The 16708-nt window shown below is 43.2% G+C and overlaps 1 pseudogene; it reads right to left on the bottom strand.

The window, feature by feature from the left end:
• The window catches only part of LOC138293925 (calcium-activated chloride channel regulator 3A-1-like), a 312631-nt pseudogene that overhangs the window by 199169 nt on the left and 96754 nt on the right, over positions 1-16708 (bottom strand).

Genomic DNA, 16708 nt, shown 5'->3' on the forward strand with positions numbered 1-16708 from the left:
ATCGCAGCCCTCTCACGGATCTGTTAACCAAAAAGTGCATGGGGAAACATATACCCTGAACTGAGGCTCAAAAGCACAGTTTCCAACAGCTGATAGAGGAGCTGTGTCTTGCTCCTGCCCTCATTTGCCCCAACTTTAGCAATTCTTTTTTGTAACAAACGGCAGCCTTAGGTGGGACTCAAGTGCTGTTCTATCTCAGCAAGATCAGCCGGGAAATCTGCACCCAATATTGTTTCTGAGCTGCAAGCTGTTCCCAAGAGAACAACATTATGCCACAATAGAGAAGGCATGTCTTGCTATCAAGTGAGCTATGGAAGACCTACAATATTACCTGTTGGGTCATACTTTCATTCTCCTGACTATCATGTCCCCCTCTCCTGGCTGGCACATATAAAAACACTAATCCTGTAGTCAGGCGGCTACCACGTCCAGGACCTTCAATAGAGCTTATGCCACTAACCCAGAAAACTCGAGCCACAGTGCACCAGTTGCTCCGGAGAGGGTCAAGTGGTTCCCCGAGCGGGCGGGAAACAAACACAGATGTGCTGTGGAGCAAGAGAAGTGAAATAAGCACAGCGAAGGTGAAGGTGTGCCTTGGCGGGAATGAATCAAGCAAGGAGTCAACTTTGGGAGGCTGTCACGACTTGGGTGACTGTGACAATCTACAGGAAGATGCCGAGGATGTGCAGGAAGTGGTCTGGCCAAGAGGGACGCAAGGAGGGAGAGAACCACTCGCTGAAAGCTGAGAAGCCAATTAAGAGGACAAATGCTCTAGCCACACTGCTCTCGAGTCCAGCAGTCCCAAAGGACAAGAGGATAATGCAGGTTTCGACACCACGACCCCGAAGATAATGCAAGTTCTGACTTTGCATGTATTTTTGCTATGGAGATAGTGGGCAGGTGTACAGTCATCGCTATGGGGCCACTGTAATGCTATGTGTACTTGAGCACCGACTCCATCTTGACCACTGACTGATTTGTGCTTAGATTCAGGTGCAATCACAGCAGCAGTGCAGGGTTTTTCCACACCAAGCTTGTTTTCCACACAGAACGTGTTTTTTCAACACAGAGCAAGTACACAAGTACTGCCAGCGTGTGATTTTTTTTATAACCGAAGGAGGGGTTACTAGAGTCTTCTTCTTGAGTTGTTTAAGGTATATGATGCAGGGAAACTTGCCACTGGGGAAAGGAGCTTTCCTGAAAGTGGATGCACTGTTCAGGGAAAGTCCCATTTTGTGGACGTCATCCTGCATCATCCATTCAGAGTTCCTCGGCTTGATGCTGGAAAGGATGTAGGATTAAACCTCTCTGGTGATGCATTTTAATTCTTAATTATTTAGCTTAACTATTTATATATTCACTGCATATATTGACTGGTACTGTATTGCACATCTTTTGCCTATGGTTGTTTAACTGCTGTAAGTATTTTGGCATATACACGTTTTACTGCATTCAAGATACATGCTTATGTTCACATTTTTGTGTGCTTTTATTTGATATCTGGGAAGTGCCTTAATAAATGTTTTACTCAGAGTAAGAGTGTTGCATTCTTTAGCATTGTTTCCTCTTAGTTTAAGGTAGAGGAATATGACAAGGTAGGGGGTATAACACGTGTGATATAGCGAGCACCACTAGGAGCATGAGCACAGTGAAGGGGACAAAGGGCAAGTGAATGCCTGAAATTCCCTAATTATTTATATATCTTATAATATTTCCTTTGAGGGCCCCCAACACTCCTGTTCCCTGCGCTACTAAGAAGAGGACCCAAAAAGTACAAGGAGAACCTGCTAGGAGAGCCCAAAAATCCCGAAAACCAGAGCAAAAAGATTCAGGAGAGAAGATACATTAAATTCTCGAGAACACTAATCAAGAGAGCAAAAAAGTGATAGCTCTCAAAGAAATCCCCCCCCAAAAAAACAAAAAACATAACTTACCAGTGACTAGGCGTGTCTATCTGGGGGTGATCACGGGTAGTTATTTGACTTGGGGCCTTTTTTCTTATGGGGTCACCAACTTTCCTTATGGTTGATCTATATATTCTCAGATTGTGTTCTCATCATTTTCATGGAACAGCACTTATTTACCAGTTTTTTTTTCTTTTTAACCCAAACCACAGCATTGATAGTGGGCTCTCTGTTTTTAATACTTCCTCCAGTTGGACTTTAGAAACATCTTGTATTCCAGGTGGAACAGTTTGGAGCCCACCTGCATTTTATCTGTGCACCTTAGGTCATATTGTGGGACAATACTAATTCCAGTAGAATACCAGTGTAACACTAGTATGTTGTGGTATATCACCACAAATCTCATCATATCTGATTCCACGTTCACCAGAGCTCTTCCAGTCATGCAGCCTTTGGGTCCTGACACCACTATCTACACCAATAGACTGCTAAATAGGACCTTCAGTGCTCAGCAAGCTTTGAGTCAATAAGGTGATGGGTGCTGCTTCAAAAAACTCGCAGTGAGTGTTAGAGTCATTACAATGAGTTACTCAAAAATGGTACCTTAGATTATAACTTATGTTTTATTAGTTAAGAATGATTCCATCACAGAAGTTCTCCAGGAAACATGTAAAGACTATTTTATTGAGCCCTCCAGGCTCAATATTAGGTGTATCCATCTGCACAGTATACACAGGTTCACACCAACTCTTCATGTTACATTTTTGCCGAAACCACACTGAGAGCCATCTTCCTGGGGGAGGGAGTAGTGAAGCCACCAACCAGACCTGCTTCTGCCCCCACCATCACACAACATGTAAGTCAGCAATTAGCTCACAGTGTATGAGGGAACTATTGAAGGCACTGCTAAGTATTCAGCTGGCCTCCGCCCTCCCCCAGGGCCATTAGCAGACCAGTCAATTCTGTGGCTGCCTTGTGGGCTTGGTTGGACCTCTTACCACTGTCAGCCACATATGAGGCCAACAGTGGAACAGCGATGTCACGATATGCCTGGGACCACTCCCTCCAGTGATCATCTGGTCAAATGAGGAGCAAAGGAGCTTGAATGTTTCCGGCAGACCACTGACTTTATGGGCAGTACTGTGCAGGAATCTTTGATCCAGTAAATCAGCTGGTATGGTGACGTGTTACATAATCTTCATTACAGAATGCCTTATATAGTCTGCTCCACTGAGTAGTGATATTAAAAAAAAACAATTCTTGCAACCACTTTATTGCCTTATAGTGACCTGTGTACAACCAGTCATTTGGAGCTTTAACCCAACACCAGGTCAGTTAAGCCATGTCTTGATTATTAATAGGCTTGTTAATTGAGGCCTTGCTTTTAGGGTTGTTACCATCTTAGAAAATTCCTTGAGTATGATGTGGAGGATGCATAAGTATTTTGGACATGAGAGTTCTCTGAAGTCCTGGGAGAGGTCTCAACAAAGCCCTTGTCCTGCTGTTCTATGGGCGATGTGATTGTTTCCATTCTTAACAGATCCCATAGGCAATAGTGCCACTCTGTCACTTCCAGGTTTTTAGATTTGCCCTACATGTCTAGGTGCACATAGAGCTAAGGTAATTTGCATTCCCTTTGGAGCATGGAGTGGATACAACTGTCTGTACAGTAAGCCTAGTATGGTGTACAAAGGGAATCTTGGTATACCTGTGTCGAATTGTGTAGACTACATTCTCCCAATATAGAGGGAGTTTTGGACATTGCTGTAACAAGGTGCAACCGCCACAGCATCTGTCCTCCTTGCTGATTGCTCCAGGTGTGTAGGCCGGCCAAGGTGCTGTACCAGTGAGGACAGGTTTTTTTTCATGGATTCTTTTGCAGAGGTCAGTTTCTTGTTATCCTTTGTAGTTAACAACCAACATTGATAAGGGGTGACCTGTTTAATAGCGTGAGGTTTAATGAATGGCTGGCGTAGCCAGTGTCATACTTCATGGTATTTGAATCTGTCTGTTTCTATAATATTATATCCCTATGTTATGCCTTCAAATGGTTTGATATCTCTGTTCAAGAAGGGATATCCTATCCTCAGTATTTCCTGCAATTTGCATACCTTAATTGAGGGGTCTCTCAGAGCTGGAGTAAACTCTACATTCACTACCATAGATGTGAACAGTGAGGGGAACACAGTCAGTCCCTTACCTATGGCTACTTTATCCCAAACTAGCAATGTATGGTGAGCAACTAGGGAGTAGTACAAGCCCCACTTATGGTGTGCCTTGTGCAGCCAGGGGACGTACCTTGCTTTCCCCAAGATCATTTGTCTTATGAAGTACCATTTCTGTTCTGATAGTGTTATATTTCATTCCCCTAGGTGACCTAGTTGTGTTGCATGACTTGCATGACCAACCCACCAGGTTTGTAAGGGAGTGTGAGGACATGTCTAGCTACTCTTGGCTCCTTTCCAGCAAGTCAATTATTATTTGTAATTTTTGGGACAGAGAGGTTGGTGTCCGTTTGAGGGAGAGTTTGAAAAAATAAAGGTTTTGTGCCAAACAGTAATTTTTATGGTGGTCATTCGGCCCAAACAAGATAGCCCTCCTCTGTGCCACGATTTACAATCTTTCCCTATCTTGTGTATTAGGGGTGTGTAAATAGCTTCCACTGATTTGGTCAGATCAAGTGTATATCCAGTGCCCAGATATTTCAAAGGTGTGTTAATTCACCTAAATGGAGGGTCTGCCAGTAGCCTTTCAGCTATTTAATTTGTAATGGAGATGTTTAATGTTTGAGATTGAGCTTCATTAACCTTGTATCCCAGTGCTAGCCAGTACTCCTATTAGAAATTGAGTTTTTGGTTGGCAGTCAGGTGACCCCCTGTCCAAGCAAGAACCTTCACTCTGGAAATTGCAAAGGAGAAACACACCTGGTTAACCCCCACTCACCCCCTTGGTAGCTTGGCACGAGCAGAAACGCTTAACCCAGAAGCAATGTGTAAAGTATTTGTGCCAACACACACAGTAATACACTGAAAAGACTACAAATTGACACCACACTAGTTTAGAACAATAGGTAATATTTATCTAAATCAAACAAGACCAAAATGACATAAATCCAAAATGCACAAGTCAAGATATGAATTATCAAAAGAATAAGTCTTACTCGATAGAAAACAATGGAAATGTTGATTTTACACAAAGTACCTGGTTTGCGTAAAAAATAAAGCCACACAGGCGAGCGTGCATCGGAAAAGTCAGTGATGCATCGATTCCTTACACACAAGTGAGGTTGTGCGTCTTTTCTTCTCAGGTCAGGTAAGCGATGCATCATTTTTCTCCGTCGCAAGAGAGCATTGTGTTGATTTTCAGACAGGGCAACTCAGGTCCGCGCAGGTTCACGATGATTTTGCCACCCAGCAAAGATGCGTAAGAAATCCGGTTGCATGGTGTTAGAGAACCGTGCTCCGTGGGGTTTGCGAGGTTATCAGCAGCCGCAAGCGGGTGCTGTGTCGTTTCTACAGGCGCGATGCGTTGATTTCCCAGTCGCGATGCAGGTGGGGCATCGTTTTCAGCAGCGAGGTGGGTGGCGCATCATTTTTCAGCCACGTTGCTGGTGGTGCATCGTAAATTTCCCTGCACGGTGTTCTGTTCGTAGATTTCAGTCCTTGTTCTGCCCTTTCAAGGGCCCATGAACTGGATGGGGCACCACTTTGCAGGGCAGGAGTCTCAACAGAGAGTCCAGGTGCTGGCAGAGGAAATCTTTGATGGCCCTGAGACTTCAAAACAGGAGACAAGCTCAGTTCAAGCCCTTGGAGATTATTAAGCAGGAATGCACAACAAAGCCCAGTCTTTGTCCCCTTTCACAGGTAGAAGCAGAAACCGTAGGATAGCCAGCAAAGCACAGTCACAGGCAGGAGCAGCGCTTCTCCCCAGCTCTTCAGTTCTTCTCCTTGGCACAGATTCCTCTTCAATCCAGAAGAGATCATGAAGAAATCTAAAGTCTGGGGTTTTTGGTCCACTTTTTAAATCCCTTTCTCCCTTTGAAGTAGGCAAACTTCAAGGGGAAATCGCTGTTGTTCACAAGATCCTACCTTGCCCAGGTCAGGCCCCAGACATACACCAGCAGGTTGGAGACTGCATTGTGTGAGGGCAGGCAAAGCCCATTCAGGTGTAAGTGACCACTCCTCCCTCCACTCTAGCTCGGATGGCTCATCTTGATATGCAGGGTACACCCCAGCTCCCTTTGTGTCACTATCTAGAGGGGATTCACAAACACCCCAACTGTCAGTCTGACCCAGACAGGGAATCCACAAACAGGCAGAGTCACAGAATGGTTTAAGCAAGAAAATGCCTACTTTCTAAAAGTCACATTTTCAAACTAACAATCTAAAAACCAACTTCACTTACAGATGTATTTTTGAATTGTGAGTTCAGAGACCCAAACTCCATATTTCTATCTGCTCTCAAAAGGAAACTGCACTTTAAGGATATTTAAAGGCAGCCCCCATGTTAACCTTGGAGAGAGATAGGTCTTTCAAGAGTGAAAACTGAATTGCAAAGTATTTCACTGTTAGGACATGTTAGACACACCAGTACATGTCCCACCTTTAATATACACTGCACCCTGCCCATGGGGCTACCTTAGGGGTGCCTTATATGTATGAAAAGAAAAGGTTTGGGCCTGGCAAGTGGGTACACTTGCCAGGTCGAATTGGCAGTTTAAAATTGCAACCACAATCACTGCAATGGCAGGTCTGAGCCATGTTTATAGAACTACTCATGTGGGTGGCACAATCGGTGTTGCAGGCCCACTAGTAGTATTTGATTTACAGGCCCTATGAACCTCTAGAGCACTTTACTAAGGACTTACTAGTAAATCAAATATGCCATTCAGTGAAAAGCCAAATTCACATAGGGAGCACTTGCACTTTAGCACTGGTTAGAAGTGGTAAAGTGCCCAGAGTAACAAAAACAGCAAAAAACAGAGTCCAGCACACAGTCAACAACTTGGGAAGCAGAGGCACAATGTTAGGGGAGACAACTCCAAGGTCTGCCAGGTCTAGCAATTCCCTAATCTCTTCTAGTATACCCAAGTACAAGCAGGCCACATCTGTCACCATCATCAGAACCACATCTGCAAGCAATGCCAATTTTAGTGTGTCCTAGCCTATGTAAATTCCTTTGATTTTGACTTTGTGTCAGATTTTTTTTGCAAGCGATTCTATGACTAAGGCAACAATTAGAGGAGAGAGAGACGGCATCCATGTCTCATTTACCTCCTGATTACAAAAAGGTATGAAGAAAAGACATGCACTTTGTCTTGTGGAACTTATGGTTCACTGTTGTCCTATTCTTAAAGCTTGAGTGGGAAGCCAGGTCTCACCAATGTACCCTCCATTCACTTCTAACCCACCAGGTTGAATGCTTTCACAGCATCAAGGGCCAGTGAAAGAGATTGCTTGCTCGTTCTAGGAATATTGTCAATTATGTGAAGGACCTTATTTATTTGTTCACAGTGCTTTTTATAAGTATAAATCTGGATTGGCCTTGGTCAATCAAGCTTGGCAATAGTGGATTTAGTTGTGGCACTAATATGTCTCTGAATATTTTCATTTCCATGTCAAACAGCCATAATGGACAGTACAATTCACATCCTTTCTGTTCCTTCCCAGTCTTTAAGATCACCATTAATTCACTTCTGCCAGTGCGGGTACCAACATCACTACATCTGTGAAAGTGTTATATAGTTTGATTTAAACTGGGGTCAATGTTCCTCCAGATTCATTCAAACATTTGACTGTTTACTCATTGGAGTTAGGCACCTCCCCCCCTTTAAAGAAGTGCATTTGAGTAATGAAATCCAGGACATACTTACTTCTTGGGTTACTGCCTTTCACTCTGAATGTACTATGAGGGGTTCAGCATTAGGCTTGTTTTGTACATGGTGTAGCAGGTCCCTGATGTGGTTATATATGCCTCAGCCTTCCATTCCTTTCAGTAGTGCAGGAAACGTATGTTGTTCCTTCAAAATCTGTTCTCTAGATCTTCCTGTTTCAGAGATAGTTTTCTGGCCTGCTCTTTCTTTCTGAATCTCACCCTACTTGTGGTAGTGCTTCTCCAATCCCAAACGGCCATTTTATCCACAGAGTCTACTCATACCTCTAGGAAAGTGATGTCCCTCTTCAGGTATGATTTTAAGTCTGATTTTACAGACGTTACCTCAGTCTTAGGGCTTGATTTAGATATTGGCAGAGGGATTACTCTGTCACAACGGTGTCCACCCGCCTAAATCTACTGGATATAATGGGATTTAGATTTTGGCAGAGAAAATACCCATCACTGTTGTGACAGAGTAATCTCTCCACCAATATCTAAATCAGGTCCTTAATCTCCTGTGTGGCATCATGCTCTGCTACGGTAGACTCCATTTTCACTGCTTCCTTTTTCTTGCTTGTTTGCTTTGCTTGAAGCAGCTCTTTCACTGATGTTCTTTCACACCTGTTTCTCTGAGTGGCAACTTAGATACATTGTCCGGGGCACCCATTCCTGCTCTTCACTCTGTTGCCAAAAGTGAGTGGGCAAGCACTACCATGCCTTATATCTCTTGCAGCACCAAAGCGTTTGTGTTTCCCTTAGCCATGTATGGTGGCTAATACAGTTTGCACCTAAACCCACAGTTGTGGGACCCCTGTCTTCAAGGCTGCCCCTGAAAAATACTTGACTGACTTATTATAGAACAGGTATCTGCTTCTGTTACGGTCTGGGGTGTTGTTTGCCATGGGCAACTCCTGCTTTTAAGCTTGCATGCTCCAGTTTGGAGATCAGTGTTACTCTTCCCCTGCAGTTGAGAGAGGTTTCTCTGTGATTTATGTGTGTCTTTCTTTGTAGGGTCTGCTGTCGCACACCTGTAACACGGCCCTTGCCCAACCTGTCATTCATCTTCTGCACCTGCTGCGGTCTGCACTATACAGGCTCATTCAACCCCCACCTGTGGAGCTAAACCCTTTCTCAATCCAGCAGTAGTTACCCCCGAACAAGCACACTGGCTCATGGGCCTGCCTCACCCTTTGTCCTATGTTGAGTGTGCCCCTCACCTCCTGGCTCTACTGTTGCTATTTATTTCAAAATGTTTCAGTAGTGGGGGTATCCACCAATTTGGGGGGCATTGACACCCTGGTGCAAGCCTGACCTCCACTCCGTGGGACTCCAGCTATATATGTCAAAAACTACTCACTCTTCTCACCAGGAATGAACACTGACGGCCACAAATGGTATAGTGTGATTTAGTTTTACTTTATTATTGGCAAAAGTGGACCCAACACGCTTCAGCTCGTAATCTCGAGCCTTGCTCACAGATGGGTGTGGTTTTACATCATACAGTATTTAAAGACAAAGTGCATGTGATTACAAAGTGAACAACATAACAAACATACTACAGTCTTTCTCATATATAACTTAACGTTGCCACAACAAAATACAATAAATATACAAAAAACCTTATGCAGTTGTATACTTTTATCTACCACTCACACTGGAAGAAAAAGTATTGTGATAATTTATCACTGATTTTGTTCAATATATTTTTTTAAATGTTCTATCTACTTTATAGCACATGATAAAATCAAGACACATTTTGAATTTCATTGATTGATGTGTGTGTGTGTATATATACATATATATATATATATATATATATATATATATATATATATATATATATATGTGCATATATATATAACCTTTTGTACCTTACTACTTGACTTACATGCTTTAAAGCTCATGCATGGAAAAAAGCCTTTTATCTTACCCTTCTCCTTCCGGCAGTCTGTATAGAGACGCAGAGAAGTATTTCTGCGATATATAACTTGAGGCCAGATCCTGCGTCCAACTCCCCTAACCACCCAACCCCATGCTGTGCACAGCCCCTTTGGACGTGCACAGCGGAAGTTGGCCATGCCCCCTCTGGTTGTCAGAATAGGTGTGAGAGGGTGTATCTGGGGCTGAGAGTGGCTGTGAAAGTGTCTGCCTGGGTTTGAGAATGCGTACATGAGTGTTTTAGTGGATATGTCAGTGAATGTGTGGGTCTGTAAGTGGGTGCATGAGGCTGTCAGTGGGTCTGTGAGTGGTTGTTTGAGAGCCTGAGAGGGTTTGTGAGGAGGTGCATAAGGTCTGAGTGCGTGTATGAGTGGGAGAAAAAGATTGAAAGTGAGAGAGAGCTAAAAAAGCGAGAGGGAGAGAGATAGAGTTTTCTTTTAGGTCTTTATGAGTGATCTACTTAAAATGTGATATTTCTGTACAATTTAAAATAAAAAATGTATCTGTCATTTTTGCTAAATAAAATAATTTGAAAATTTGAAGAAAAAAAAGGGAAGCAAGTCCGGCTGGACCCGAACCCTGATTGCTCAGTGTGAAGGTCTAGCAACCTTCACACTGAGCTATTGCTTTTTATTTTTCATTTTTTCATAGCCCTTTAGGGCCTATCTGGGACCGTGAGGAAGCCCTCAAGGGCTCCCCCACAGTCCCCCCAGATTTCTTTTTTTTTTTTTAGAATTTATGAAAACGCCCTTATGGGCTACCTGGCACCGCCATTGCTTCAACAAGCAGCTCCGTGCTTGCTGAAGCATTTAATCTCTGCCCTGCACACTTGCAGGGGACAGAGATAAAAGCTTCAGTTTTTGACAGCAGGACCTTCTTGATAGATCCCGCAGTCAAAAACGGAAGTGCTTGCTGTGGCTTTTCTGCAGCTTCTGAGGTCTAAGGGACCCCCCTAATTTTTCTAAATATTGGCCCCGCTCATAATTAAGTGAAGCCCCGGGGAGTTGGTGGTCCCCAGGGTTTGGGGGCCCCAAAGGGACCCCATTTCTTTTTTTAAATATTTTCCCTGGTGAGGTGGTGATCCCCAGGGCATTGGGGGGGGGCACGCACCCCCCCTGCATATTTAATGTAAGCCCTGGGGAGATTGTGGTCCCCAGGGCAGCAGGGGACACATGGCCCGCATGTTATTACCATATTATTACCATAACACCCCAGGCAGGTTGTGGTCATTGGGCCATCAGGGGGACACGTAGCACTTCATCTATTAAATCACAGCCCTGGGGATGTGGTGGTCCCCATGGCAGTGGGTGCACAGGCCCCCCATATAAATTATGAGCACTGGGGAGATGGCGGCTCACAGGGCAGCGGGAGCAGCCTCCCCCCTGCATTTGTAAACAATTTCCCCTGGGACTTGGCCCACTAGGGGGCTTTATAGTAATGAAGGGCGGAAGACCGCGCCTCATTTTTTAAAAATTTCATGGTGGATCCACTGTGACTTGATTCGGAAAATAAAAATAAATGCTTTTTAGCCCTTTTAGCCCACTTGGGACACCATCACCAGAGCTAAGGGGTCAGGGTGTTCATTGCCCCTTTTCTTTATTTTTTTTTGGGAACTCAGCTTCAGCCGAGTCCCAAGATGGCTGACAACACTTCAACGGCTTCTGTTGCTGACGTTTTATCAGCCAATCAGATCTCTGCATGAGATCGGGAAGGGTCGCAAATCCTGTGTCCCTATATACACAAATTTGGATTTTCTTCAATTTCTCTGAAACTACTGAACGGAATTATACCAAAACAAGAAAAACACTCTTTCTGGGCCAGGACCTACCGTTCTGCCGAATTTGGTGCAATTCCGTCCAGTAGTTTTTGCGCTATTGCTCTTCAAAATCCCTATGGAAAAATTAATGGGGAAAACATGTTTTTGGACCCCCCATTTTACTCTATGGGGCGGTTCACCCTGAAACTTTACAGTCAGTGGCTGACAGGACTGTCAAATTTGTTTGGAAAGTTTTGTGAAGATTCGTGCAACAATATAGGGAAGTACAAAAACACTTTTTATACAGAAACAAGGTCCTAAATATAACTATCTAGAGGCACTGCCACTAGGTTTTATTTATATATATATATATATATATATATATATATATATATATATATATATATAAAGAGAAAATATAGATGTTTAGATGGAACACCACCATCACTTTAGTTTTTAAGCATAGAATTAGTGGCATCCACGCCGAGCTAGAAAGGGAGAAAGTATTTTGCCAATTGAACAGCAAAATCTTTAAGCATAGGATTGGCAGTGCCAGCCTCACCAAGCTATAAAATGATAAAAGCCTTTCACCACTCCAGGCACAGTATTACAGTTTTGGATTGGTATAATACCATCCAAGCCAATCTTGAATGAGGAAAAGCAACCCCTGACATGTTTTGATATCATTTTAACACATCAGAGAAGTTTAGCTTTGTCCAGACACGAGGGAGTGTCCAGTATAAGTAAAAAAAAAAAAAATCAGGATTAGAGTGAAGCATAAATTATGCAAAAAGGAAGAGTGAGCTCTGGGTAGTTTCCAAATTTAGGTGGAGAGTAGCTCCAGCAAGGAGCACTCTGCAACACCAGCGACACTCTAGATTTGCTCCCCTTAAATGTCCCTTTAAATGTCTGTTTTTCTAGCAAAGTTTTTAAGCATAGGATTATCACAGTGCCATCCATGCTGAGCTAGAAAGGGACATATATATATATATATATATATATATATATATATATAGAGAGAGAGAGAGAGAGAGAGAAATATTATATATCTGTATATATTTTAGATAAGGAATGACAAAAATTCCAACCCGTTGCTCCACTGTCAAACCAGATGTAACAATGTGGCATAAAGCACTTTGAAATGAACTTTAAGGAGAGTAGGCACAACAAAAGTAAAAGAAAAAAGAGTAATGCAAATAAACATTTGTCTGGTCCATTATTTAAAATAAAATGTTCTTCTCAAACTACTATTCATAAAGCTTATTCTAAAATGTTGGGCTTTTTAATAGCTTCACATATGATGTATCTTGAAAACATTATTGTAAAATTATATGTATTATCTCCATTATCTCTTGACACAATACACAGATGCATCATTTCTAAGCATGTGAGTTGCATCTACATGCAAAAAGTGTAATATTTTATATATTTCTAACAAACAACAGAGAACAGACATTTTGTGCTTCGTTATGAGTCTGGCGGTCCAAGGACCACCAGGCTCATGGTGACTGCTGGACCGCCAGAGGACCGCCGTAACCGCTGGGAACATGGAACTCAACAGGGTGACGGTGGTCGGACTCGTGGTCAGCCACGGCGGCACTGAACTCAGCGTCACCGTGCTGATCACGACTCCTGTTTCCGCCAGCCTTTCCATGGCGGGACCCCGGGGACTGGCATGGGAAGTGCAAGGTCCCCCCCCCTTCCAAGCACCCTCGGAATGTGCACTGTCTGCTTTGCAGACAGTGTGCATTCTGAGGGTGCTGTAATGCTACGGTATTGGCCTCGGCTTCCCTAAGGCAGCCAAGACCAATATTGTAACACTGTCAGACCGGCGGGAACATCGTAATACGACCGGTGGGGAGGCTGCCGGTATGACAGCTGCCTCCTCCCCACGAGTTTGGAGGTCAGAGTTTTCCGACTGCCAAACTCATAATGAGGGCTAAGACCTAAAATAAAAAATAAATACAGAGGTATCTGTCCATATCAGTAGTTGAACACTCAAGAACCTGAAGCAGATTCTCTTAAATTACTAGAGAATATACACACATGTTTATACAAATGTCACATCATCCACAGAGCAACATACCTGTCATATCTGTTAGTTGCTCAAGTTCTGCTACTTCTTGGGTTCCCAGAACTATTGTGTGGATAATGAATCCACTCGCTACCAACATGCGAAAAACAGCTATTTGTGGTCTTGTCTTCTCCAGCTGTCACCAGCACAATTTCTGAACCATGTGCACTATTCTCACCCGTGTTTTGAAACACCTGGATAAAGACAATAGGAACCAAAGAAGGAATCAATAGTCCGCCTTGCATACCTGCAAAATATTACTGTCAGGATACTAACGATTTCTTGAATCAACCTAAAACAAGTGCAGAGAAAATGAGGATACGAGGACCTGAAGTTCCAAACTGATTCACGCTTGCAAAGTCTACAATTCACAAAATCACAGGCTTTGCAAAAGCACACCAGCAGAATGCAAAGCACAAAAGGCATTCTGGGCATCGGAAATGTATTACATATTTGGAATGTATACTTCGTGAATCAATGTGAATCGGGAGGTGGAGGGGCATGAATGGGGAGTCTCCTACTTTTATTCTCAATGCAATGTATCAATGCTTTGCAACCACAACTGTGGTCACCAATCACTGGCCATTATCAACCTGCCAATCAATCAATCAATCAATCAATAATTTTTTTCGGATTTTCATAAAATCATAAAATATATTGTACTATAAAATCACAGTCATTAAAAGAGTCCATCTTACGCCATGTTCACTCAGAAGAAAGGACTGTGGCCAGGATCAAATAAGACATTTCCTAATTCTAACAGCATGCGGAGCGAAAAAGACTAACGCTGAGCAAATAGTAACAGTGTAATTATTGTAAGAATACAAGTGCGGCCTGCACTGTATTTCAAGTATAGCAAAACCGGTCTCAGGTGTTGCTTCCTTACAACCGTATAATATAAGTTGCCTGGAGCAGGGCAGCCAACACAAGGGCAAAGTACAAGATACATAGACCATTATCTTATTTTCAGAAAAGCAACCAAAAAATGAACAGCGTTTAAGAGAAACGTGTGGGCACAAGTCTGTGATGGTTCTATGCCATCTCTAAGTCATAACAAAGAATGTATTCTAACCGTACCTTTTCGTATCTACTTCTGATCCCGTTAATATAGTTGGTTAAATAAGGTCTTAATTTGACCTTTAAAGAGAGCAGAATTCCATTCGGGCTCTACAAATAGTCCCGCACAATTTTTAATATATCCAACCCACGGGAAATGACTGGCATAATCAGGTAACAGGCAATCCCGTGATACAGCCCAATCGAAAGTAGCCTCTGTTTGGACCATATGGAACGGCGCAAGTGAAAAGAGCGTAGGTAAATCATGCCCTCTAAGTAAGTAAGTACATATTTCTGTATTCGGTTTCTATAACCATAAAATATGTGTACATTTATTAGAAAAACAAAACATATTATTTCAAAAGTGAAATGCAATAAAAACAATATTACATTGTAATACAGTGTCAAGTGGCTTTATCACACGATTCACATTGTTGCATGACTTGGCAATAGCCACGTCCTACGCATGCAAGATGCATAAAATCAGATGAGCCAGGGAGCCAGTACTTAATTTGTGCTTGCTGTTTCCGGTGCTGAGCACCGGCACTTATTTTTGAGGGCCGGCGCTTATTCTTTCCCCTCAGGCATTTACTGTGAGCAAAAAACACGTATGGGAAATGCGGAGGAAGAGAAAAACGAAAAAGTGTCACAGAGGGAGGAAGTAGAAAGCTGCAAGAGTGTGCTGAATGGGCAGGGAGTGGCTATAAATGGATTGAAGAGGCCCGAGATGGCTTCAGGATTACCTTGCCTCAGGATTCCCTGCTCGCACATTTAATTGCAGCAGCCGCGTGTTTAAAAGGATGGCTTTGGGCACGGCACCTGTTTATTTACAAATTAAGCACTGCAGTGAGCTGGTTTAACCAATGTATTGTACTTCACTATCCCTAGATATTCAAAAGTTTCCATGGGTCATAAATGTTATATACGGCGAGTTAAACCGATGACTAAGTTAAGACCATAAAGTGCCATTCGTGGATGTAAACAGTTCAATTTATCAACATTATCTTGGGGCACCACTATGTTGGCTGGAAAAAACAATAATTTCCCTACTTGATTACTCGGATGTACGGCTGAAAGTATGAATTTATAAATAATTAAACAGATTTTATTCTGACTGTAAAAGCTGAAGATAATAGAATGCTGGCCTCCATCGTCTAATATCTAGTAGTCCTTAATAACGGGATTAATTTTTTTTTCCGTGGTTCATTATATAATCGGCAAAAAGAGGAAGAGCAGCATGTTGTGGGTAGAAGTTGAGTCACAGGGACAGGGTTCAAGGAGAGAATCACAATACACGTTACTGAGGTAGGAGACCAAAAAGTGCCCATTGCTAAGCCTGAATCTTCTCAAGTAGTATCTTTGCAAGTGTCATAGAGGGACTAAAGGATATGGTTATTAGAGGGAGATATTCTGCCACTCTCTTCTTTACAGCACTGCACGTTCTCTTTGCATTTCAAATGCAGTGAGAAGATTGTTCTGTAGCTGATGTTTACAGGGGCGGCTTCTCCACTAGGGCGGAGGAGCGTCGTGCCCCCCTGCCAGCAGCAGCAGCTGCAAAACCGTTTTTAAAAAATACGATAATAAACTGCGTTTATTATCGTTTTCTTGAAAAAGGGCAGGGTATTGGGCCGGATGAGCACTTGAGGGGAGTGCACAGAGCACTCCCCTCAGAGCGCATGTATCGGGCAGGCCCAACACAAATGCGCAGGCTCCCAGTCTGCCTGGGAGCTTCCTAACTGGGTGCTCCCAGCCAATCCTAATGCTGCTTTGAGCAGCGTCAGGATTGGCCACACAGCAGGCTGGGAGCCTATGCCTGCAATGAGACAGAGGAGAGCAGATCAGATGGAGTGGCGTGGCGCAGGAAAAAGGTAAGGTGTTTTTTTTTTTTAAACCCCCCCACGCCCCCGCCATGCGCTGTGCCGTCCCTCCCTTTTTCTCTCAGATGAGCTGCACCTGGATGTTTAGGAACAGTGATGATATGCTGCTGCCTAGCATAAATTAGCCATGGAATTTTGTGTCCATGATCATAGCGCAGGCAATCATGAGTTATTGCTCAAATGAGTACACTTTCGTCTTTAGCCCAGATAGCTCACCATAACATTACAG

Source organism: Pleurodeles waltl, chromosome 4_2, assembly GCF_031143425.1.
Source record: "Pleurodeles waltl isolate 20211129_DDA chromosome 4_2, aPleWal1.hap1.20221129, whole genome shotgun sequence".
Taxonomy (NCBI): Eukaryota; Metazoa; Chordata; class Amphibia; order Caudata; family Salamandridae; genus Pleurodeles; species Pleurodeles waltl.